Genomic DNA, 26,179 nt, shown 5'->3' with positions numbered 1-26,179 from the left:
TGAATTAGTAATATTCTTCCCCAATGAATCATTCATCCTGAGTATCACCCATTCTATTAATACTACCAACTGCAAAAATTAAACTTTAAAGAACAGCACAGCTTATGCCACCCCCATGGGCAAACTCTCTCTCAGAGTCTTCCATATTAGTCAAGATCTATACAAAAACCAGAAACCAAGCTAGACATTCCAAACAGACATAATTTAATATAGATGATTGGAAGGTCTTGGAAGGTTGAAACAAAAAAGGAATGCTCGGGTCACAAGACATAGGACCACATGAAGCAGCTCTGGCTCTTCAGCCTGGACAAACTAAAGGACAGACATGACACCAGGAACTAGGAGTTCAATCCCTCCAATGGGCAGTGGCATGGCAGGTGTTAAGACTTAACTGGGAATGGAGGAGGGGATAACGGGTGTGGCTGGGGATTGCAACCTTGCAACTGATTGCTGGGCCATCTTGGAAAGTGCTAAGGGTCTGCTTCTAAAAGTACCAACTGGCACCGGTGCTGCTACTGTCTGGACATGCTAAAGAGATGCTGACAGAAGCTGAGGACCAGAAGAGTTTCTTCTCTCCTGTGAGCTTTTAATCTCTTTCCATTGCCTCCCTGATGGTAATACAATCTTACAAATGGAATCTGTAGACTCTCATCTCCAATATCACAGAGCATACTATAAAAGAGTGAGCCTGACACTGAGAGATACGCACCAAGTTGACCTCAGTTATTACCTGAACCTTTGTTTCAGATTAATCTAATATTAAAGCCTCGCTGCTTGTTCTCTATCAAATTGTTCTCTATTGCCTAAACACACTTATGCTTTCCCATTATGCTCAGTATGTGACGATAGCTTTGTATCTCTGGTATATGCTTTCCATTCTGGTATATGCTTTCCATTCATCCTCCAGCAGTGGAAATTCTATTTACTAATCTTTCGGTAACTTACCTAAACTTGATTTACATATAAAGGTGTTCATTTTGCCCCATTAAAACTCTATTCTTGGTATAGTGTTTGTTATATAGTCTTTGGGAACTCTACATGTTAAATGAATGAAGTGCCTTTCCCATCTACATAAGTATCTTTCTCAGATTACCATAGTCTGCCTGTTTCCTTAACTAATTATTGCTATGTGAATCATATCATCCAACAAGTTCCTTCAGGGCAAAAAATGATATCTTACTAATATCTACAGCCCTCCTATATTAAATGCTGATTAATCAATAAAATTTTGATAACTGATGTACAAAACATTCAAAAAACAACTGAGGTTTCATGAATACATGAACTTTTATTTTAGAAAGGGAAAAAGTTTAGCTTTTTCAGAACCTGAATTTCTTTAGGTTTTCTACTTTATGTTCTTCTGCTCTTCGTTTATAATTAATATTTAAAAGATCAAACATACAATTTTCAACAGCTCTAGAAAGTTCTCTATTAGGTTGATGTCTCAAAATGACAAGGCATTACCTTATCACTTATTTTCTTGTATTAACTATGGCACACAAACCAAGAGCATGAAAGGTTATCTACTAACTATGTGACATCAACAAATTCCGCTCTGGAATCTAACTCCTAGCTCTGTAGAACGAGAATGCTCTGTCAGTAATAATTGCATGTTCTTTTTTTTTTTTTCATAGAATTGGCAAAATCTATGGATCTAAAAATGCTTTCATTGTTTTGTATCTGTAGATGATTAGTGTCCTGAAGGCAAAGTAAGCATTTGAATGAATTGTCATCTCTGGATTTGATAAACAAGTTTTTAGTGCTTTAATGTTGTGAATAATTTCATTTCCATTTTATCAGCAGGAAAATTAAAAAAAATAGTTTTTCTTTCTGACATCACTGACATTACAAACTAAATAATTTAATAAATTGTTTTTAGGAAGGAAAAATCATTTTCTTATTTCAATGACAAGGCATTTATTTGAGTGTAAATATTCTAAATAAACATTTGTAATATAAATAAAAGTACTCCCTATATAAGAGCAAGTTATTTTCTGATAATTAGGTGTATTTTCAATCCTTTAAGGTAGGAGTATATTGCATGCTATAAGCCATAAATCCATGATTTTATGGAATAAAAAATTAGTTGTCATTTATTTATTTTTCAGTCATCATTGTGAGGTTAAATTATTGCTTTATAAATGTGCTTATTGAGGATGTCAAAGTAGAAAAGATAAGCAGTATGAAATAATTAAATGCTATCTTTAAAACTAAACAAGGGTGAATCTTTTTATACATTCCATCACAATTTGTTCATGTTTACATCTCTATCCACCATAATTGGCTCATGGTTACATCTCTAGCATATATTTTGTCTAATATGCTACATTTTTCTCATGTAAATATAATATGCAGAGAGGGCTATATTTTGGAATTAATACCTACTTAAGCAGATGAAAAACAGACAAAGCCAAGCAATTGCATTAAAGAATGTCTGCTTCAATTAACGCCATTAATTTGATTTAAAACTGTTTGTGGTATATTGATCTGTAATTGACTTATGCTGAAATTTTTAATTCAGTGCATTTTTGTCAGTGTCTGAAAGAGAAAAAACCCACAAAACTGAATTTCCTTGCAGTCATGATTTTAGCAAGAGCTCTAATGTTGCATTTGGAGGCCTGTGACTGCATAAGGACATTCCTGACACTGAGATAAGCTTCCAAGGCAATTTGTGCATTATTGGACAGGAAAGCACTCAAATGTCTGCTTCTTTCTGAAAATATCAGTTGACAAATCAGTAGTGGCAAGGCTCTGTCTCTTTGGTACACTAATGAGCCTGGAAATGCTATCCAAATTTAAAGCAGCATCAACAGTGCTATCGATCTGAGAACTCGGGATGTTTTTAAAGGGATTACTAACAGGAAAGACAACATTTATTGTGAAAATGTGTAAAAGAGGTGGGTGTTTCACACTGAGATTTTTTTTAATCAGAGAAAGACAAAATTCCTCTTGCAGCAGCGGCAGGACAGACTGTAGCTTTTGAGTGGACTGCGAAAGATTCTCACCAAAAATCAGAAACCGGTCTTAATTATCAGAATGTCTTTCAAGGAATATATTTTTCTAAAGAATTCCTGACAGATAATTTCTGACAGAGATGTTTGTATAAAAGTAATCCAGTCAAACTCTTCCATGCATTTTTGACTAAAAACATTCAAATAAATATTTCCATTGGTTGGTTGCTGTGGGGTTATGGTAAATAAGAATAACAGCAGTAAATCAACATAAAAATAGAAAATGAATAAATTAGTTCACCAGACCTGTTACATATATACTACTCTTTGTGAGCTCTCCAATGTATATTACCTGTAGAATATTGTGTCTTTACTGAAAGATTTATATTAGTTTTAAACAGGCTAGTTACACTGTGGCCATCCAAGAGAGAAAGGACATGTTCTCTTCCTTTTCTGTCCTCTGCTCTCTTCCCCCCTCCCTCATCTCATGAGACTTGTCTTTCTTTTCCATAGAAAAGTGCTTCTCAAAGCCAGTCACTGGACCCTCTTGTTGGAATGTAGATTGGGATTCACCAGGGTCCCAGGACTCTGCATCTCTAAAATGTGTCTGGTAATGGCCGTGCCATTGGTCTGTTGATCCCTCTTTGAGTAGCAAGACTATAGGACACAGTCTGGGAAATGCTAATCTAGGCAGTAGGTCATATCCATCCAATCAGAAGATGCTGACTCAGGCTGCAAGAGAACCAAGCTGCATGATTAGGAGGGGCCATGGGTTTGGGTGATGAGGAGCATCTCCAAGCAATTAACGTAGTAAACAAGAAGTAAGGTGATAGCAGTATCAGAGAGAGTTGTCAGTATTACCACTGGATTTGGCATGTCAAAGGGGTTCCACTTTGGCATGTCTGAGGCACCACCATACAAAAGATCAAGATATGTAACCAATGTTTAGAAATGCAGTTCTGGAGTGGAGAAGTGTTAGATGCATACTTATAAATGTATTTGGTGTCTAAACAGTGGCATGAAATTAAGATGGTTGAAGAAGGAAGCTGAGAGAACACCCATATTTGGATGTTCACAATGAAAGTAACACCATAGAAGAACAGAGAAGGAACTATCAGAAGTAGGAGCATAACCAGATACTAAGTTTCCTGGACACTGAGGGAGAAAGATGTTTTGATGCAGGTGATATCAGAAACTATGTAGAATCTAGAGTGTAAGGACCCAGAATGCATATAAATATATAAATTGATTTTATTTCTTTGTTAAGCATCATTAAAAGCAATGTATGGAATGTTCAGGATCAGTCACCAAGGTGTAGGTTAAAAACAGGAAAGAGTAAATTAATGTAGCAGGTATAGAGTGATTTTTAATAACAAGCTATGATAGATTGATTAGAAGATAATGGGAGTAAAGGAAAAAATCATTTCATTTATTCTGCAATAGGCAAGCTTGAAAGTATTTTTGGAGGCATGTGAGGTCACTGGAGATGGGGATAGTTCAAAAGGTATGGAGAAAATTGATGGAGAGAGGTCCTATGAAAATTGGCTAAATTGGATGAAAACCACAAGTGGAAGTATGAAACTTGAATAAAGAGGAACTCTTCTCTCAGGAGAAGAATGAAAAGGAGAAAGGCATCTTTGGAAGCTTCTAAAGGGTGAGGCAAGTAGGGATGAGGGGAGTGGCAGAAAGGTAGGAGAGGGAACTGAAAAAAGAAAAGATCATAGTTTAGGAGTATAGGATTGCATGTTGACATCAGACATTGGGTGTTGTCTGATAAGTATTGTTTTTCTTTAAAAGATGGATATTTTCCTGGACTATACAAATATTCCCTCATAAGGCACATTTGTCTGGGACTGCATTTTGCCATGAACCCAAAGTCACCATTCCAAATCTAACATTTCTTATGCTATTATTCAATAAAATCTAAGGATAGTAATAAATCTTATTTCACTTTGGTCTATATCTTTGGACAGTAAGATGAGAATCCAGGTTTTTAATTAATTTTCTGATGATACAGCATGATATTAGATGATCTTTTAACAACTCCTTATTTTGCCTCTCTCAGTTATCTATGAAAATTTTAAGACTTTCATAGGAGAGAATATAAATTTATTATTAAATTTTCAAACTATTACAGTTCATCCTTTTTTGATAAATTAAGTACCATAATTTAAAAACTAGATATGAGGAAGGCAGATTTTTTTCATGAAAATGTTTGAGATTAATTACTTATTCTTGCCCAAAGTAAAGGCCAATTAACTTCCATCAGGCATGGACAGCAGGAAAAATTATGGAGAACTGATATCATCTCATAAAAATTGCATCTTTTCAAGTACTTGAAAAATTATTGAAACATGAATGAAAAAATAATCTTTGCCTGAAATGTATTAGGGTATTTTATCAAGAGAATGCCTCATCCACAAAGTATTAACTAGGCCTCCTATATGATTATTGGTAGAATTATATCACTATAGGGTCCAGCTGCTGAAATTAGTGGAATGAAGTAGATGATTTTTTTAAAATGTCAATTTAAATCTGAACTCCTAACCTGAGTTCCAGGACTTATTGTATACATAAATGGACTTTGTGGAGAATGTTAAACCAAGAAATCTTATGCATAATTTATAAGCATATACAATTACCTATGTAGATGGTTTATACTTTTCATCAGATTTTTGAATGATTAACAATATAATTTAATTCAATTGATTAACAATATTAATTTAAATATTGGTAAATAATACCTAATGCCAAATTTAGGCATTTTGTTACTAATTCTGAGAAGTCCCTCTGTCAGTGATTAGCAAAAGTCAACTATTATCACATAAGGAGATCACACAAAAATAAAAAATCATGCTAGGTGTCATGTTTGCATATAATGGAATGACACAGAAAGGTTGTGCTAAATAGTTCAGATACAGATTTATAAAATGATGTTTGGAAGCAGTATGAATATGGCAAGATATAATCTTATAATTTATTATATCATTATTTACAGCTTAAACTTTAGTTGACAATCAATCTTAGAATCTAATAAGCAAAATTTCTTTGGAGCTGTGCTCATTTGCGCTTATTTGATTAATAGACTTACGTTTGCAATTAAATGAAAGACATCGATTCAAATGAATTGAGGAATACAAAGTGGCAGATATTATTGCTTGCCTTATTCAACAGTAATTCTTCCTGACGCTTTCTTCCCAAGAAAACCTCAGATTCATTCCTCCCTCCCTTCCTCTCTTCCTTCCTTCTTTCTTTCCTTCCTACTTTCCTTCCTCCCTCCCTCCCACCTCTCTGTCTGTCTGTCTATCTATTTATCTATGAATAGGCATAGCAATTTATTTAGGGAATATGGGTCATTTTGCTCACTCAGTTCCTGGAACATAGCTGCTTAAATGGGAAATCCTATTCTCCTTTGACTAGTGCTGGATTTACCACTGGGTCTGAGTAGAATTGTTCATTCCATTCAAAAGAGAAAAATCAGGGGAAGCATGCATTGAGGCATATATTGATTATTGCTTTTTCTTCCTTATTGTCTTTAGACTAAAGATGTGATGCAGGGAGCATTAGAAATGATTCTAGAGCCATCAGAATGAAGAATGGAAAACTGTGTGAAAACTGATGCAGTGGCGTTCTCCCATGTCCATGTCCCAAGCTTATGAGCCAGTCCTGAAATTACCTACCCCCAGGCTTCTTGTATGGGAAACAACTAATGAACAAATATTCTTATTATTTAAACACCTTTATCTCGGGTTTCTATTATTTGCATCTAAAATATCTCAAATAATTGCTATGACAAATGGTCTTCAGGTTGTCTTATGTGCAAACATGCACAAAACCCAACTGCAAGTCTTAACCATCACACTATTTCTAACATGGCGAGGGCATTTCAATAATAGTCTGTACTGTTGGTGGGCAATAGATATCAAAGCATCTACTATAAACATACAAGTTCTGAAAACACATATGCAATATTTTTAAAGAATTTCATGTTAAAAGATGGATATAAAAGTGTGCTAAAGAGCTAGAATATCAAGAGAATATGAAAATTTGTTCATAAAACATTTTGAAATATAAAATCGAATTCACAGCACTATGGAAAACTGCAGAAAATATTTTTATTCAACTTCATATTGTTTACTCCTACAGAAGCACATAACTAACTCAGTAAGTGAATGAATTAATAAATGATGAAGTAAACTCCAAAGAAAAGTTTTTATGTGCTAAAGATGCATAGAAAGTTGAGATTCAACATCACCAATGCTATTCCCATTAATGTTCTCTTTATGTTAATATTAATACAATCATTGTTTTAAAGTACTTCCAACTTTATATTTCTTCCAAAGGGATTACTGGGAGTCACAAGTTCCCTTTCCTTAGTTAAAAATTGGGATAGATCCTAACTAATGGGGTTTCAATAATCACAGCTTTGGTCTATGATTTTGCTCCTGGCTACCTCTTTGATCTCATTTCCTACTTACTCTTCTCCTAGCTTAATTTGCTCCAAGTATAGTAGCTTCTTTCTGTTCCTTGAAGTTTTTAAACATGCTTCTGCCTTAGGACTGTTGCACTCTTCATTTCCTCTGCCTGGAATACTTCCCCCCCCCCAGATATTTCCTGGCTCGGTTCCTTATCTTCTTTAGGCCTCAGTTCAAACGTCACCTTTTCAAAAGTCTTTCATTGACTACTCAATCTAAAATAGCTCCTCTATTTTATTTGTAATCCACTTACCATGTATTATTTTTATCTCCACAGTACTTACCTAACTTGTTCCAAAGCTGATCTAGCATTATATTTGCTTTTTGCATTTATTGTCTATCCTTACTCCTGTAGTAAAGCTTAATGAGTGCAGGGTTATGGTCTATTTTATTCACTAGTATTTCAGAGTACCTTCAGTAATTCATTGAACACATCATAATTGCTTACCCAATATTGGTAAAATGATGGATAAATATTTAGATTTATGTTAGCTTTATATTTAATATAGAAAATCTCTTTAAAAATACCATGTTCATGTCCATATGGGAGACCTGGCTTTGATTTCCAGACCATACATTCCCCCCCAAAAATAATAATAAAAAATAATACCATGTTCACATTCCTTCACTTGAGATGTGATGAAAGTTGATTTTACGTTGAATTGTAACATTGTTCTTTGATATATGAAAACATTCAATATTAATGAAGGCCCACTTTTATAAGGAGTGATTTCTAGTAGAAAATCATATCCAAATGTATCAATTGGTTTCTTTACTGAATTTGGATATGATTATAATCTTATATATAATACATCATAAGAAAAAAATTCACAATCTAAGAAGTTGGATTGGCATAATAAATCGAGTCAAATGTAACCTACAATAGAAAAAAATGACTAAATCTAGATGGTTATTTCATAGATGTGCATGTCAAAGGACAATCCACATTATTTTTATTGTCTTGGAATGATAAAAATGAATCTTAGATTCAGATTAACAGATATTTTGATAAAACAGAAATACTTTTGACCAGACACTTGTTGAAAACACTCTGTGTTTAACAACTGGTTCACAAAACTCCTACAATTCTAACAGTTGCCTCACATGAGCTGATACAAACTGCTTCCAGCAAACCATTGATTAGTACTAATCATGAAAATACATGGTAAAGATTTTGAAATCCAGGCCAAATAGTTTAAAATTATTCTTTTGGAAATGAATATTTTGAAGAGGGGAGGTACACAAATGAAAATTTCTTTAGAATGACATTTTAAAACTATTTACTAATGAAATTATCTTTATAAGGTAGAAATAGAAAAATTTATTTTCTGCACTACACAAAATCATTATTTATTAATTTTTGAAAATTCCAACCAAGTGATTTCAACCAAGAATGATAACCCCCACTTGGCCAGGGGCCATTGGACAACTATCTGGAGACATTTCTTACTGTCATGACTGCACATGTGGATGGAGGGGAGGTAGACATGCTTCTGACATCTAGAAAGGAGAGGCAGGGATGCTCTTAAATATCACACAATGTACGCAACAGACCCCACAGCCAATACACTTCCCACCCCCCAAAACTGTCAATAATACTAAAATGAGAAAACCTGAATTAAATCGGCCCTTTTCTTTATTTGTTGACACAGTGAATTCTTCAGAAGAAAATATTAGAAAGTATAGAAATGGGAGGTTAATTTATCCTTTATCAGAGTATATGGTTATCATCTGGGAATAAATCTAATAAGAACAAAAACAAGTGTTGGCAAGGATGTTGCTCAATTAGAACTCACATATGCTGTTGGTAGGAGTATAAACTGATCCAATCACTTTGGAAAATTATTTGGCAGTATCTACTAAAGCTGATCATGTATAAAAAATACAATTTTAAAAATAAGCCCCTGAATTTTTCTCAGATGCAGCACAAAAGTTAAATTCCCTGGACTAGCATAGCATTAAATGACAAACACCCTCCTCCAAAAGTCCCTACCAAGAGGCACGACCCTGAAAAGTCTATTGTGTATCTCGTTAAGTGTATCTGGCCCAAATAAAGCCCTGCTTACGCTTAACTCACCACTGTAAGACTAACAAGTCCCTGGTTCCAATACACATAATCTAGCTGACTTCTTTCTTTCTATCTATAAAGCTGTCCACAACCCCCTCTGCCTGGAAGCTGCTTTCCCTTTTGTTAAGTGAACTGCTTCCTAGCTGTAGTTATCTTTGTATCCTGAATGAAATGCTGTAAACTGCAACTCCATTCCTGTTTGTCATTTGAAATACACATACTCTATAATACCACAGTTCTAAGACTAGGTGTATACACAACAGATACGACTACATATGATCAATAAAATACATGCACACATATGTTTATAACAGCTTATTCATAATAGCACAATACAGAAAAAAAAACCTTAAATGCTGACAACAGGAGAATGGAAGAATCAATTGTGGTATAACTCCACAGCAATGAAAGGCAATGAACTATAGCCACATACAGCAACAGGAACAAATTTTTGCAAACATAATGTTGAAACAGACAAAAAAATGCAAAAATCATAATTCCATTTATGTAAAATTCAAAAGCAGGTAGAACTTATCTATAGAGTTAGAAGTCAGGAATGTGGGTTCCCTTGGAGAGGAGTACAAGCAGGAAGGGAGCCCATGAGAAAATCTGGCTTACGGTAACATGACAATTCTTATCTTGGTTATGGTTACTTTGATATCTTAAATTTACAACACTTTTCAATCTATGGACTTACTGTTTGTCTATTCTTTTTTCTTAGTATATTGTCAACTGTGCATTTACTTTGAAAATTAAAAACAGGTTTGGTTACAAATAAATATATCCAAATCATATCTTTTATAAATACCTTCAAAAACCATAATTGATCATTATAGTGCCTCTTCTTTTAAACATACACGCACACACCCAAGCTTAAACAATTGTATCTGAACACATTTCCCTAATTCTCAAAGGCATGTGATGGATGATACTACAAATACTCTTCTAGACATAGTTGAAGACAACAAAAGAGCAAGGGAATGTCAGGCATCAAGATTCCAATTAGTGTAACTTTGTTCCTTTATTGTGCTTTGTCATCATTAAGAATTAACAAGGGCAGTGCCATGGTGGCTCAGTGACAGAATTCTTGCCTGCCATGTTGGAGACCTGGGTTCAATTCCCAGTGCCTGTCCATGTATTAAAAAAAAAAAAAAGAATTAACAAAGGTCTTATTGGTTTATCTATATAATGAGACTATATTCATATCAGGTAAATGTTCAAATTATAGTAGCCAAAATTATAATTTCCTAGTGGTCTTCTATACCTATAACTATCTAAAACAAAAATCTTGAATTTCAAGGGAAAATATTATAGTGTTAATATTACCGTAGCACTGCACTGTGGAAGTAAATATTTTTCTTTTAGATATATCAGAATGAAGATGTTTAAAATCTAACATATGAGTGTGCTATTAATGCATAAAATACTAATAAATGGGGAATTGTCAAAATCTCTCTTCTAATTTTGATTTGTTGGGACTGTAAATACTGTGTAGCATTAAGTGTTCCTTGATACATGTGATTGTTAGGTTCAGGTTTCAATTTGGTCAGGTGATGGTGCCAATTGTTCCATTGCCAAGGACTTAAATCATCAGCATGTGAAATTCCTCTGCGGCTGATCACATCTGTGGCCAGCGAAGGCGAGTGCTCACCCACAACAATGACGTTTAATTTCATTAGCTGGAGGCTTAACAGGGAGATGTCAGAGGAGAACTGAGAAGCTCAGCACAGCTCCAAAGGGCTCAGAGCCAGCTCACATGGAGAAGTTCAGTGACACAGAAAGGACATGCCCTAGGGAAAGCTGTTTGAACCCCAAAGCCAGGAGAGAAGCACAGCAGATGTTGCCTTGTGCCTTCCCAAATCTGTAAATTTGTAAGTAAGGAAATACCCTTTATAAAAGCCAATCCATCTCAAGGTGTATTGCATTTCCGCAGCCTTAGCGAACTAATACTCTATGCTTTGCATATTTTTACCAACTTAGTTTTGTAATTTTATTCCATATAACTTTTGTGCATTTGAGTCTTCATAATCTGCTTAACACCTCCAGCAGCATATAAGATTGACTTCTGACATACAGCTGAAGTAAAAAGAAAAATCATGAAAAAATTTTTTTAAAAAAATGAAAAATCATGGACCAAAGCTTTCAGAGAAAATCCAGGGCCCTCTACTTCCTTAACTACCATCTTCATTCCTGGCTAATCCCAACTGCCACTCATTATTCCTCTGACCTCATAATATTCTTTGCATCCTAATCAAGGTCATCTTCGGCTCAGACTGAGACATATCTCTCCCGCCCCCACCCCCCACAGCCACACACACTGTCTATAAAATAAAAGCTACATTTTGTAATAAGTCATTCAATCCTGAATCTTTAAAAATATTGTATTTCAATGACAATATCCTTGCTGAACATCCTTCATGAGAGAAGAATCCCTGAGAATTTGAAGTGTGAACTGAATATCTAAGAAGCGGTCATGCTGTGCCCTCAATCACACAGCCCTTGAATGACGGAAATGGGACTATCACTCAAATCTTTTGTAAATTCAGTTCTACTAAGCTCTTTCCTCAATACTGTTTACCTCTCTATCCACATTACTCGGTAAAGTTCTTCTAACATTTCAACCAAGTTCCTTAAAACTAACCTATTTTAAAAATTATATTTGGTTGTATATTTTTAAAAAATCATCCATATTATATTATTTATCAGATATAATTTTACAGTGTCTCAAAATAAAAGTTTATAATATCCTGGAAATAAAGTTATTATTTAAGAAAAGATTTTTCAAGTATATTATACTTTTATTATACTTTTAAAAAGAGATTATTTAGCATAGCTAAATTGTTACGTAAGATAAGGCATAATAAAAATGGGAGAGGGGTAGAAATCTAAGAATAAGTTAATGTTGGCTGTGCACAATAGCAGGGATTTCTACAAGGAAATAGAAATTCTGATTTTTGTTAGTGTCACTTTCTCATTTTATTAAGTATCTTCATAATAATTCAGCCTGTTATGTTTAAACCTAAAAAGCATAAGTTCTGTTTAGGTATCTAATTGCCTAGCAACAGGAAGATTGTTTGAGGCCATTTGTTACTTTGCTGGTAAAACAAAGTCCTTTATATAGAAATGGAAAAACAGAACTGTTCTCTTATGATTTTTAAAAATTTATGTTTCAGGCATTCCACTTGTTCCTTGTTGAATTGTTGTTTATAAAGATTTACTTAATAACATTTAGTTTTACATTCTTAGTTTTTTGAAACATGTATTGAAATCATGCATATGTTTAATTGGAATTCTTATTAATGAGATTATCTTGAGCATGCCAGAGTTAATTTAATGTAATCAAATGATCAGACAATAATGGGTATGCATAATAGCCATAGAAGAAAAGTTCTCTTTAAGTTTTAGGTATGTGAAGATGTGTGTGTGTGTGTGTGTGTGTGTGTGCATCTTACCTTATATCCCACATATCTTAGCACACATGCTAGAAGGGGAACTTGGATCAAGGCTAATGTTGACAGAATTCTATTAGCTGCAATAGTATATACTCAGTTACACTATTATATATACTGGGGAGGGCTTCCATCAGGATCAAGCTTGTGACTCTGAATTTGGCAATGGTTTCTTGGACTTCATACCAAAAGCATAAGCAACAAAAGAAAAAGATAGATAAATTGGACACTATCAAAATTAAAAACTTTGGTGCCTCGAAAGATACTGTTAAGATAGTGAAAAGACAACAAACACACTGGCTAGGAGAAAATATTTGCAAATTATAGATCTGGTAAGGGGCTTCCATTAAAATATATAAAGTAGAGAGAGAAATAATTTGAGAATAATTTGGACAATGAGATCAGTAAATTAATGATAAAAGACTTGGTGGGATTATTGAGTCAGTTGCTACAAGTAAGAGGATTTCATAGATGATTTACAACGACAGCCATTTGATTGTGTCTATGGCTGATTGTGTCTACAATCAGCAAAAGACATAACCTTCAGCATGCTGGAAGTCTTATAACCAGTTCTGTCTAGGACTGAGGATTTCTCATGTCAAAAGAGAGGATTTCTTTCTCTACTTCAGAGAGCCAGCTCCTGGTGAATTCGAGTTCACCTCCATTGGGGTCCCCAGCCTGCCCTACAGAGTTTGAATTTGCTCCTCCCCACAGTCATGTGAGCCAATTCCTGCAATGAATCACTTAATTTTTACATATATATATATATATATTTTAAAACACACACACACACACACACACACACACACATATCCAATCAGTTCTGTTTCTCTGGAGAACCTAATACAGAGTATAAATGTGAGTGATGAAAAATTTTGGAAACAGATAGTAATGATGGCTGCACAATATTTCAACTGTAATTAATGCTACAGAATTGTACACTTTAAATGATTAAAATGGAAAATTTTATGTTGTGTCTATTTTATCACAATTTTTAAAATGCATTAGGTTTATAAATAGAAGAGTAAGATTTATAAATTAAACCTAAAGCTAGGATAAGGAGGATAAATCTGTAAACTAAAAAAATTGAATATCAATTAAAGCAGAAAAAAAAAACCCACCTCAGTGTAGGATTAATTTGTCATGTTACCGAACTTTCAGCCTCTCTCCATCCCTACCCCGTACATGCTAGGTGTCCTGTCAAAACTTTTTGGACTTCTATAATTCATTTTTATATGAATTATGATTTGCTATAATTGTTGTTACACTAAAAAGTTGACAACACACAAAGGGAACAGGCTGCAAATGATAAAGAGAGCCAGTTAAAATCTCTGACTGAAACTGTGCTGAAGATATACATTTTCATTTTGCTTTATGTTTAGTTCTAAGATAAAAAGTGCTAGCTAAGTGATTTTCTTCCCAAATTGGAAAATGTCATTAAACCAGTAAGATTACTGGATGGACAGAAAACTTCGAAGAATTCAAGTTGCCTCAAGTAGAGAGACCGGTCCTTTCAACTTAAAAACAGTGCTTGGCAGCACCTAATAAATATGCAAAGGTGTCCACTTTTTCACAGGAGGTTGCAGTAGGCCCTGTCCATGAAGAAGAGAAAGGTGAGTCCCCAAAGCTTTCAATTAGTGGAGTGATAATTGCTTGTCTTGAGGGACAATGTCACTCAAAACGCATAAAAATTGCTCCATTCCCCAATGACTTAGACCCAAATCATCTAATGACAGCTCAGAAGAACATAGAACAACCATAAGAGGAAAATAATTCATGATTTTGATTAAAACACTCAGCTTAAGGAAAACCTAAACTGCTTGCCCAAAAGGAAGCCAAATTGAAGAGCGTGGGAGCTGAAGGAATAGAAGAAAAGAAAAAGTTTGAACACTTCAATAAGAGAGCTGGTTAAAAATCTCTGACTGAAACCGTGCTGAGATGATGATACATTTCTGTCTCTTTTGGAGAAGATGACATGAATGATAGCAATAAGAAATTACACAAAAGGAGTGAATCAGAAAGTTCAAACCAAAATTGTCAGTCAGAAGTCAATTTGAAATGACTTGGTGTTATTAATCGAAATGTTTTCTCGAAAAAAAGCAAAAACTGAAAGAAGAAAAACAAGATTTTAAAAGTTTGTGAAGTAAGTCAAATGAACCAAGAGCTTATAGCTAAAGTCAAAAGCCTTAGACAACAGCAGGCATCTTCACAGTGTAATAAAGCACAAAGTTAGAAGTTGAGGTTGAAAATTTCCAACTGCAACTCCAAATACTGCTTGAACTTCACGCAACTATGTGATGATATTGTGAGCCATTGAATGTACACCATGTATGGAATGTTTGTATATTAAGAATGTTTGTATGCATGTATGTAGTTTTATCAATAAACATATTTTTGAAAAATAGACTCTCAGGCTTCCTCCTTGCCCCCAGTATTGCTAGACCGGACACTTCTTGAGGTCTGAGACTCAAGTGATTGCTTAGGCAGCCGGCCAAGATCAATCCTGGAACATGGACCACCACCAGGGCAATTTGCCCAAACTCTGAGGAGCAGAGAGACCACCTGGGGATCTTGTTAAAATGCAGGTTCAGATTCAGTATAGCTGGGGTGGGGCCTGCGGGTTCTTAATTCTGATGAACTCCCATGTGGCTCTGAGGACCTCTTTCGGACCCAAGGACCTATTTCTGAGTAGCAAGGGCCCTAAATGATCTCCGAAGTCCCTTCTAAATCTGATATTTGATGAATCATTTGAGAAGATAATAGGTGATTAAAAGTGACAAGAAGAGATGTGAATTTTAAAAATAATGTTACATCAGTTTAATGTAGAATTGCTCTTATTCCCCTATAAGAATCTTGCTACAGTATGAGACTGGGGCTCAGGTGCCAGAAAGAGATGAATTTGGTTGTCCCCCCCCCAAAAAAAAAGAACACAAAATGTAACTATGCAGAAAATCAAGGGAAGAGGGAATTTACTGTTTAAATAGAGAAGAATTTTCACAAAGTGTATGAAAGTATCAACCTTATACACCAGTACCTTTATTTCTATAGGAAGATGGCCAAAAGACCTGGAGAAATCATTGAAAAGCACCATTTCCTTCAATCAAAGATGGATTTGCTCTCATGAGAAAATAGCTCAAAAAAATCCCTCGGCATTGCTGTTGACTGAGAGAAATCTCAATCATCTAAGAAAAGAAAATGGTCACAGTAGGCAAAATTTGGAGGAATTAGAGCCTGAAATTCAGTGTTTTTCCAAGTGGCCCCTTTGCACCTGCTATTTCTCATAAAACACAGCAGCCAAGGGGTCAGGGCATCCCAGGGCCCTGGGGTCCCCAGACAAGCTGTGAGGGTGCAGGGACCCAGCATTGCCTGCAGGTGTGTTTCAGATTTATAGCAGCCAGCCCGGATCACCTGCGAGCACAGCAGAGCAGCTGATGTGTTTTCTCCCTTTAAAACAATTCTGGTTAATGTCTTTTAATGTCACTTAATCGATGCTGCATTTGCTCTTATTGAGGTTTTATGGGATTAAAATTCCTAAAGTAGTGCTTCCAGAGAAAAAGATGGCTTTAACATATAATTCCTAAGAATATGCTATTTCCATTTTTTTAGACTGTCTAGAATTAGATTGTTTACACTTTTAATTTATTTAATCCCTCTACGATTACTTAAACCATTACTAGTTTGACCAGACCTCATGGACCACTTGAAACATTAAAGATCATTTCCATTTGTTATGAGGTTCAATAAGAATCTGCAAATGTGATTTCATAATTATTTCAGTAATGTTGATTGTATAACTAACAACAACAACAAAAAAACGAAGAACAAAAGCAAACACAGGCACATACCCGGCTGAACGTAAATGGATATTTTTGTTAGTTTAGCCTTAAATTCACTTATTAATTTCAGGGAGTACAACCATTTGTTCAACCATTTGTTTTTTATATTGTTTATTCTTTGTAACTTCTGTTATGTTGTTACTAATGTTTCTACATTTTATGCAGTCAAAAAATATCTTTTTTTCGGCTTCTGAGTTATGATTTTTGAATTGGAAACAATATCCTCCAAGATTTACTTTTTCAATTTTCTGTTCTCTATATTTTTATGACTATAAATTTTTACATTTAAAAGTTCGATTTCTGCCCTCTGTTTTGCATAACAAATAAATCTTCAGCCAGTTTTCCCAACATGATTTATGAGAAAATTCATGCTTTCAAAATATTTTCAATGTCATTTTAATCAGTTATAAAATTTGCATACATTTTCAGCTGTTTCCTCTGCTTTATAACAGTGACAATAGAGATTTTTTTAAACTCATAGGGATCATAAAATCCTCATTCATGTAAATATTTCCCTTTCCTAATTTTCCTGCAGTGTTTAATCTTTCCAAAGAATCTAATAGCATTTGGTTCAATTCTCCCCACACCTCCAAGAACAGAAAATTATGGGTTAACTTATGAAAGCTGACATTTTCCTAATGTTTTCATATATAAAGAAAAGTATACTTTTACATTTACTTACTTCACATTCATACATTAGTTTTCTCCATCCATATGCTGCACATTTATTTTTAGGTGTGTTGGCAGGCCTTGAAACTTGCTAAGTATAAGTATTTAATATTTTGAGATATTAATCTTTTCTTTCTTTATCCTTTACTTTCCCCTTTCTTTACCTCACTGATTATAATGCCTTAGGAAAGGATGTGACAAGAGAATAAATCCTTTATCAGACATGTAATTTGCAAGTATTATCTCCTACTCTATGGCTTGAAATTTCAGTCTCTTAAGAATGACTTTCATAGAGCAAAAGTTTTGAATTTTGATGAGGTCCAATGTACCATCTTTTCATATATGTTGTTTGAGCTTTGTTATTGTATCTGAGAAATCTTAGAAGGTTTAGTTTATAACCCAGAATATAATCTATCGATGTGAGTTTCCATGCACATTGAAAGGATGGTTTTCTGTCTACTTATTCTATCAATTACTGAGATAGAAATATAGAAGTCTTCAACTATAATTGTGGATTTAAATATTTCTTCTTTGGGTTCTGTCAGTATTTGCTTAATGCATTTTTATCTTAGTTGTTAAGAATATAAACATTTGTGTCTGTTGTCTCTTCTTGGAGAACTGATCCCTTTATCATTATGTAATATAGTAGTTAACAAGAGTATTCACATATGGATACAAAAAAAATGGAGTGGGTATTTGAGGATAGCTATCATTTGGAAGAAAAGGAAGAAAAGGCCACTTTTTTTTAGTGGCACAGTGTAAGGCAGCATCAGATAATTTATTTAAAAGGTATATTTTGGGGAAGTGAGGATTCTGGTTGCTACAGCATGGCACTCCTGTTTGGGAGGATGAAAATTAGTTGGAACAGAGAGTTAAAAAGTTGGACCATTTGAAAAATGGTAAATGGTCAAACATTCTTTAAAACCAATTGGGAAGTTGGGAGTAATTTTAAGATATTTCTGAGGGCTCCGTTGTGCTTGTACAGTTTTTCAAACTCAATACAATTTCTGATTTTCAATTTCCTCCCTAATTTAAAGGGTGGAATCCAATTAAGCACACTTCTTAGCTAGATTTTATCAATATTTGAAGATAAAATTTTTTAAAAATGGTATATTTCTTATGTTTCCTATGTTCCTAACATAGGAAATTAGCCCTCTCTTAAATGAGGGCTAGGTAACGTAGGTAATGAGCCCTCTCTTGAATGTTAAGGAGGAGGTAAGATCCCTCTGAGTTCAGAGCCCATAAATGCAGTGGTGTCACCTCCTTCGAATGGTCATCATGCCTGGCCTAGTGCCGGGTGCCATGCCGGACAGGAGCTGAGAGGAAGGGTACTTCGTAGTTATCTGAAATGACCAGAAAGTTCCGTCACTGTGACCCTCCCCAATTGGTTTGCATCTAGAACTTTAGGCTGTTATTTTTAGGCTGTTCTTTATTATTTTAAAACAATGTGAATGACCAGTTTCTCACTCCAGGTGGTATGAAAAGGTAAGATTGTTTAGAGCACGTATCCATGTGTATTCAATTCCTGGAATCCCTTTGATTTCTTCTTTCCCTCTCTCTACCATACAGTTTATCTAACCAATATTCTTTTCTCTAAAAAATACATCCACAGAACATTGAATCTTATAACCATCAATTGAGAATAGTTAGGTAGCATTTTATTAACACTTTCATGCTCAAAAGGACTACTTATGTCAGGCCACCCATTCATTTTATAAAATGATTATATATTATAGAAAAATATAGCAAAGTTTAGTATAATGGTTAAGAATGTAATCTCTGTAGCCTGGTGAATCTGCTCCTTATGAGCTAAGCAGTGACCTTGACTCTCTAATCCTCAATATTACAATTTTTAAAATGGGAGTTTTAAGCATATCTCACAGGATTAACATAATTAAGAACATATGTAAAATATATGTACTATATATGCAATATATATGTAATAACATATGTAGAGTTTTTATAATTGTGACATTTAACAACCACCATATAAGTATTTTAGGTATGATATGCTGGCGTATACATAATACTTAAGTATTATGTAAGTATTATACACACACACACACACACACAATCCCAAGTACATAGGTAATTATCATAGAAGTATTTTTTTTAGAAATAACCTAAGCAGATGGCATATCTAAAGTACAGGTATAACCTAATTTCATTTTAGGCCATTAGAGTTTAGCTACTTAGAAATACTAGAAATTACATTGTAGAGTGTGCCAAATCTGGAGAGGAGCAATGTCTGAAATCAAGAGAAAGTGATTATTCTGAGATCACAAAGCTAGGGATGGAAAGCACAGTAATAATAGGATGTATCAAGATGTAAGAACATCCATTTTCTCAAAATCTCATCTCAGATAGCTTTAAGAAAGGTGATACCATGAGAGAGGTACAAAACTAAACAAGGAACTGAGAAATTACATTTAAGAAGCTCTTTCCTTTCATGGGTAGGTCCAAGTCACATTTCAAAGAACTTCAAATACTATGCTTTTGGAAATTGGATTTCTCAAAACCAGAAGGCTTTGTCCCCAACAATGGATTCTGATATCCACATAATAAGGGATTCACTAAATGCGTTGAAAGACTGAGTGCTATCACTCAGTAAAGACAAATCCCAGCACATCTGTGTGCAGGGATTTGATTAGTTAGATAAAGTTTTGCTCAATATTTTATAAATGTTTTAGGAAGCCTTTGTTAAAATTTAGGAAGCTGCCGCAGAATAGTAACATGGCAAGGACCCATTGTTTTTTTGTATGCTGTATGATGGGGGTCACATTTCATCTTTTTCCATGTGACTATCCCATATTGCCATTATTACAGCACCATTTGTTGAATTTTTTGGGGGGGGTGGACATGCATGAGCCAGGAGGGCTCATCTTTTAGAGAATGGGAAAGTTATTGCTACTTGTTTAATTCCATTCACACAACAATTAATTCACATTTAATTTGTACCAAAAGAGACTATAAATGTATACAACCTAGTATTGGAAATAGTTTCTTATAAAAGCAACTACAGTATAAAAGAGAATTCGTTAAAAGTAATGATTAGGGTGAAAAAGAGCCTGAGAAGGCAAGAAATAGTGATATTAATTCTAATGGAGAATGTCTGAAAAATACTTCATAGAAAACCACCTAAAATGATAGGGATTACATATGTATTTTCTGAGACTAACTTTTATTCACCTAACAATCAGCTTGAAACTCTTTTCTGTATATTACATATTGATATATATCATGTTTTTAAATAGATTTTTTACATGAGACTGACACAACAGTGTTACCACATGCATTTTTACATATCACAGGATTTTTTCCATCTGTGCCCTAAAATATTAGATATAAAATGACTGAAATTGGCTGTAATCAAGATGGCAGAGTGAGATGCTTCTGAGCTCCATCTTCCCCCAGAAACTTTGAACAACCAGCAAAAAATTGGTAGAAACATCTTCCTCAAAGCTCTAGAAAACAAAGGAGCTGCAGTAATAGAGAGAGAACCAAATCGCGGAAATAAAGGACAACAGTAATAGGAAGAGAACCAAATCAAGAAAAGGCAACTTAAACGTGATAGGCTGTCATGGTGCCCTGGCTGGCCCTTCCCCTGCCCCTCACTGGCTAGCACTGAATGGGCTCTCACTCCCAGTGCAGACCACTGGTTCTAATATCAGATGGAGGAGAGTAACCCTTGCATACATACTAGGAGCTTATATGTTTGGCACAAATACAGGTTTAAGGAACAAATGCCAGAGGGAAATGCCATCACAGAACTTGCTATGCATGTAGAAAGTGGCTCACAGAGTTCTCTTATAGCAGACTGTGTGAGAGCAGTCAGGTCGTGCTGCCAGGGCCAAGGGTTACTGGCCATAGACATACAAAGTGTACTACTGGGACCATGGGGAATCTGTTTCCTATGGAAGAGGGGTCATTTGCATGAGTAAATGGGGGATTCCTGGGGCATGTGCACATGCTCAATGCAAGACACATCTGCAGAAAGGGTGAGGGAGGCTCCTAAACTTTGACCTGGAGCTATTCTCGAAGCTCAAGGTATGCGTAGGGAAACCCTGAAGGAGTGCATTAGCCCAGGTCAATCTGCAAAGACTGACCTCCTTCTCTTCCTCCTCCTTCTTTTTGTTAGCCCTTGGTATTCAAAGTAAGCTCTGTCATAAGCTAGTGGATACAGGTTTAAGGAACAAAAGCTCAAGAGTCTAAATTTCAGCAATAGTACATTGCAATATCAAAATGTTCAGGTTTCAACAAAAGATTACAAAACATACAAGAAACAGGAAACAATGGCCCAAGAAAAGGAGAAGATTAAAACATTGGAAACCATCAGTGAGGAGTTCCAGACCTGGGGCATCCAAGATCTAATCAGAAAAATGATAGATGAACACAAAGACAATATCAATAGATGGAACTTATGAAGAAGTGCCCAACAGATCAAAAGGTTACAGAAATTGAAAATTCACTAGAAGTGCTCAAGAATAAAATGGAGCTGGCCAAGAAAGAATCAGTAAACTTGAAGATAGGACAATGAAATCATTCAGTTTGGGATGCAGAGAGAAGAATTAGGAAAAGTGAACAGAGCCTGAAGGAGCTATGGGATGTACCAAGCATACCAATGTACACATATGGAAATCCCAGAAGAAGTAGAAAAGGAGAAAGAAGACAAGAAATTCTAAGAAATAATGGCTGAAAACCTCCCCAATTTAACAAAAGACACAGCCCAAACGCTCAACGAACTCCAAATAGAATAAATCCAAAGAAAGATCCAAACCATGGTATATTATAGCAAAACTGTCAAATACCTAAGATAGGGAATTCTAAAAGCTGCAAGAGAGAAGCACCATGTCATGTACAGGGAACCTCTATAAGACTGAGTGTGGATTTCTCACTGAAACCTTGGAGACAAGAAAACAGTGAGATGACGAATATAAAGTGCTGAAAGGAAAAACTGCCAACCAAGAATTCTATATCTGGCAAAACTGTCTTTCAAAAACAAGGAAGAGATTGGGACATTCACAGATAAACACAACCTGAGAGAGTTTGTAACCACAAGAACAGCCCTACAGGTAGATACCAAAGTAAGTTTTAAATGTTGAAATGAAAGGACAATATCCAATTGATTGGAACCACTTGGGGAAATAAAGATCTACAAGTGAGGGTGAAAGCATGGGTAAGAATATAAATGCCAATACTAAAATAATTTTCTTTTGTAACTCCACTTTTTACTTCACACAGGATCTAAAAGGCGAATGAATAAAATGTAATGTTGAGCCCATGATTTTGGACTCCTAATGTATAAAAATGCAATATGTGACACAAATTACATAAAGGTAAGGGGCATGAGAATATAAGAACATAATTTTTATGCACTATTGAAGTTAAGATGGTGTCAAAACAACCAAGATTGTTTTAGATTTAGGATGTTAAATTTAAGCCCCCTGGTAATCACGGAGAAAATTTCAGAGAATATGCATGCTGATAGAGATAGAAGTAAGAGTGTACATTGTTGGGGGCAGAGGAGAGCGGGAATGGGGAATTAATGCATGATGGGCATCTGTTAGGGAGATGGGAAGGTTTGAGTATGGGATTACACGTGTAATTTTAATATTATAATGTGAAACCCTTATACAAATTCTGAATTTTTCTTAGAATGTTTCAAATAATTTTGGCACCATCAGTCATGTAAGCAGTAGTTTGATTTTAGACAGATGAATGGAATAGTTGGCAGATAGTGAACACACAACACTGAATCAGGAGGTTTCCTAAATTGTTAAGTGTTCTCCCCCATACTTACCCTGAGACACTGGCATGCTCACACACACACGCACACACACGCACACACGCACACACATGCTTTGGGAGATGTTTAAAAAAATCAGAAGTCCAAGCTTCAGAAAATTTCCCTCTCAGTATTTTAAGCCAAAAAGGCCCGGTTGGGCGGGCCGCGGTGGCTCAGCGGGCAAAGTGCTTGCCTGCTATGCCGGAGGACCTCGGTTCGATTCCCGGCCCCAGCCCATGTAACAAAAACGGAGAAACAGAATACAATAAAACAAGAAAATGTTTAAAAATGTTTCCCTTTCTTCCTTCCTTCCTTCCTTCTATCCTTCCTTCCTTCTCTCTGTCTTTCCTTTAAAAAAAAAAAAAAAAAAAAAAAAAAGGCCCGGTTGTCTTTCTTCAATTATTGGTTTTATGACCAAATGTTCCAAAGATACCATTTTTCTTAAAGTAATCAATATTTTCGTTGCTTCAAGTTTTTCACCTCCAGCTGCTTTGCATATTATTACCACAGGCGCGTTATGTACATTCTTGCCATAATGTTGTCACCCCCCGCATGTAAATAAAAGCGCTTTCCTGAAGAAAGTGTCTTCCACCTGCTGGGCACACAGCTAAATGTGGTTTCACACGTATTTTGCTACAGCCTCTCCTTCCAAGAGCCTTTCTTGAGTAGAACTCGAAATGGGTTAAAATTCTATGTGTAAAGAAATGTTTGAGCTCATATCTGAATAAATAATCTCTATCCTTATGTGAGAAGACAAAAAATAACTTACCCACATATTTCTAAAGTTTTGTTCTGGATATTGTTTCTCGAATTCCTCTCTGTCATTGTGTTGAAAAATCACTGATGATGATGTGGTATTTTGCTTGGGATTGTATTAAATTTTTAGATCAATAGACTGGGGAATTAGATGAAACCTGACATTTCTTTTAAAATGTGCCTTCTCATTTAGGAATATTGAGTATTTTTCCATTTGCTCAGATCTTTTATATCCTCTGGTAAAATGTTATAAATTTCTTTGTAGAATTCATACACATTTATTAGGTTTTTTTCTAGGTAATTTATAATTTTTTTCTGTTATATTTTTAATTGCTTATAGCTGGTTTCTATAAAAACTATTGATTCTGACATACTGATTTTATATCAGTCTCATGAGTTGTTTACCAGTACAGAAGAGAGATTTTTTTAAATGTATTTTTCATCCTTTTAGGGCATTTTAGGTGGGAGTGTAAATGCCGTTATTCACTCAATCTCTTATTATAATCCAGTTTCTTGAATTCAATTTTTTTTAAACTTGGGGGAGGAAACTAATTTGGGTATTCACAGGCATAGAGTTCACCAAGGAAAACAGAACTCATTTGTAACCTAGTAACCACATGTGTCACTAAATTACATGTTGCCATGCTAGCTGACTAAGTGACTGCTCCAGTATGTCAAACTGAAAGAGGTCAGTAGAAATCTCTGTAATTTAAACATTTTGGGTCTGAAGAGTTGATTGTAATTCGTCCACAATCATGCAGTAGGATGAAGTAGAAAAACCTTATCATAGGAGATAGAATCAGTGAAAGTAAAAAGAGAAATGAAGTAGGTTTCTCTAGTTGTTCTCCTTCACAGTAAATCAATTTATCCAAAAGATTTTCTCCCACTTCATATGAAAATAACTATATGCATGGTGATATCCAAATACTATATGTACACATTTGTTATACACCTAAGAAATATCCATGCTTTTTATCTGATTCAGAGACCTAATCCTGAGTGAAAGTATAACACTGTCCTTCATGGTTCAGCTCTGATCTGTAATTCTTAGAAATGTTGAAGATCAGTTTTTGAAAGAATAATATTCAGGTTCTGAGATGTGGATGGTGCATTACACTCAGCTGATGGAATACTAAGCTGCCACTCTAAACAGGTTTTAAAATTATATAGCTCCAAACGTCATGATATATTAAATGAAAAATGAGCAAAGCCTAAATTTTTATTAATCTATTTGATTACAAAAAAAGAACATTTGCCTTAAAAGAAATTTAAAATAAACCAAAAATATTAGCAGAACTTTATGAAGATTACAGGGAATCCATTGTCTTTGTTTGCTAGGCTGTCAGGACAAACACTGCACAAGGACTTGGCTAAAACAACAGGTGTTTATTACTTGCTTCCTCCAGGTCAGTTATCCTTGTGGCTGGCTGAGAATCTTTAGATTCTTGGGCTCTCCAAAGATTCCTGGCCTTTCCTGTCACGGGGGGACATCCCTCTCCTTTCTCTCTTCCTGGTCTGCTGACTTCCTGCTTCTGGCTGTTCCCCACGGATCCTCTGACTATATCTGAATCATTTCTTCTCACAAAGCACTCTGGTAATCTGGATTTAGATCTGTTGCTCCAGTTGGCCACACCTTACCTAAAAATAATGTCTTCAACAGATCCAATGTACAATGTGTCCATATCCACAAGAACGTGGATTAAGAGCATGTTTAAATTGGGGCACAGAATCCAACCTACCACACTCCTGACTCCTTTATTTTCCAAGCTGAACCTAAGAAAGGTGTTTTGTAGACTAAAAATTTTTATATTAAAAAGCTATTTCAAAAGCATGATCAATAAAGAAATAGAGCTGTACTATAGGTGAATATAAAAAGGTAAATAAAGCATATATATATATATACACACACAGATACACACACAGTTGCTTATATTATAATTTGAGAAAATTGATTCTACAGTTATCATTTTGTATAATGGAGTCAGAACAAATTCAACTGAGACGCGACGATGACAAAGAGGACAGAGACCGTCCAGCAAGCTCCACTGGGTACCAACCAGCATTGCTCTGTGGCACTGTAGTTAACCCCACAGAGCACATGAGCTTTTTACTCAGTCTGAAGTTGACAGAAATTCTTTTATCTTGCCCTTCTCCCAGTTTTAAAAAAATTATCTCAACAGATATTTATCT

The 26,179-nt window shown here is 35.1% G+C and overlaps 1 protein-coding gene and 1 long non-coding RNA gene across 7 annotated transcripts in view; one reads left to right on the top strand and one right to left on the bottom strand.

The window, feature by feature from the left end:
- Positions 1-26,179, bottom strand: part of DGKB (diacylglycerol kinase beta) — an 802,099-nt gene that overhangs the window by 759,239 nt on the left and 16,681 nt on the right. The window lies entirely within an intron of this gene.
- Positions 1,588-6,689, top strand: LOC143685944 (uncharacterized). Its single transcript, XR_013176812.1, has 2 exons — positions 1,588-1,709; positions 6,491-6,689. It is a non-coding gene; the product is annotated as an uncharacterized LOC143685944 (long non-coding RNA).

The sequence above is a fragment of the Tamandua tetradactyla genome, chromosome 1 (assembly GCF_023851605.1).
Source record: "Tamandua tetradactyla isolate mTamTet1 chromosome 1, mTamTet1.pri, whole genome shotgun sequence".
Lineage (NCBI taxonomy): Eukaryota > Metazoa > Chordata > Mammalia > Pilosa > Myrmecophagidae > Tamandua > Tamandua tetradactyla.
The sequence above is the reverse complement of the archived record's forward strand: the minus strand, read 5'-3'. Positions and strand labels throughout refer to the sequence as shown.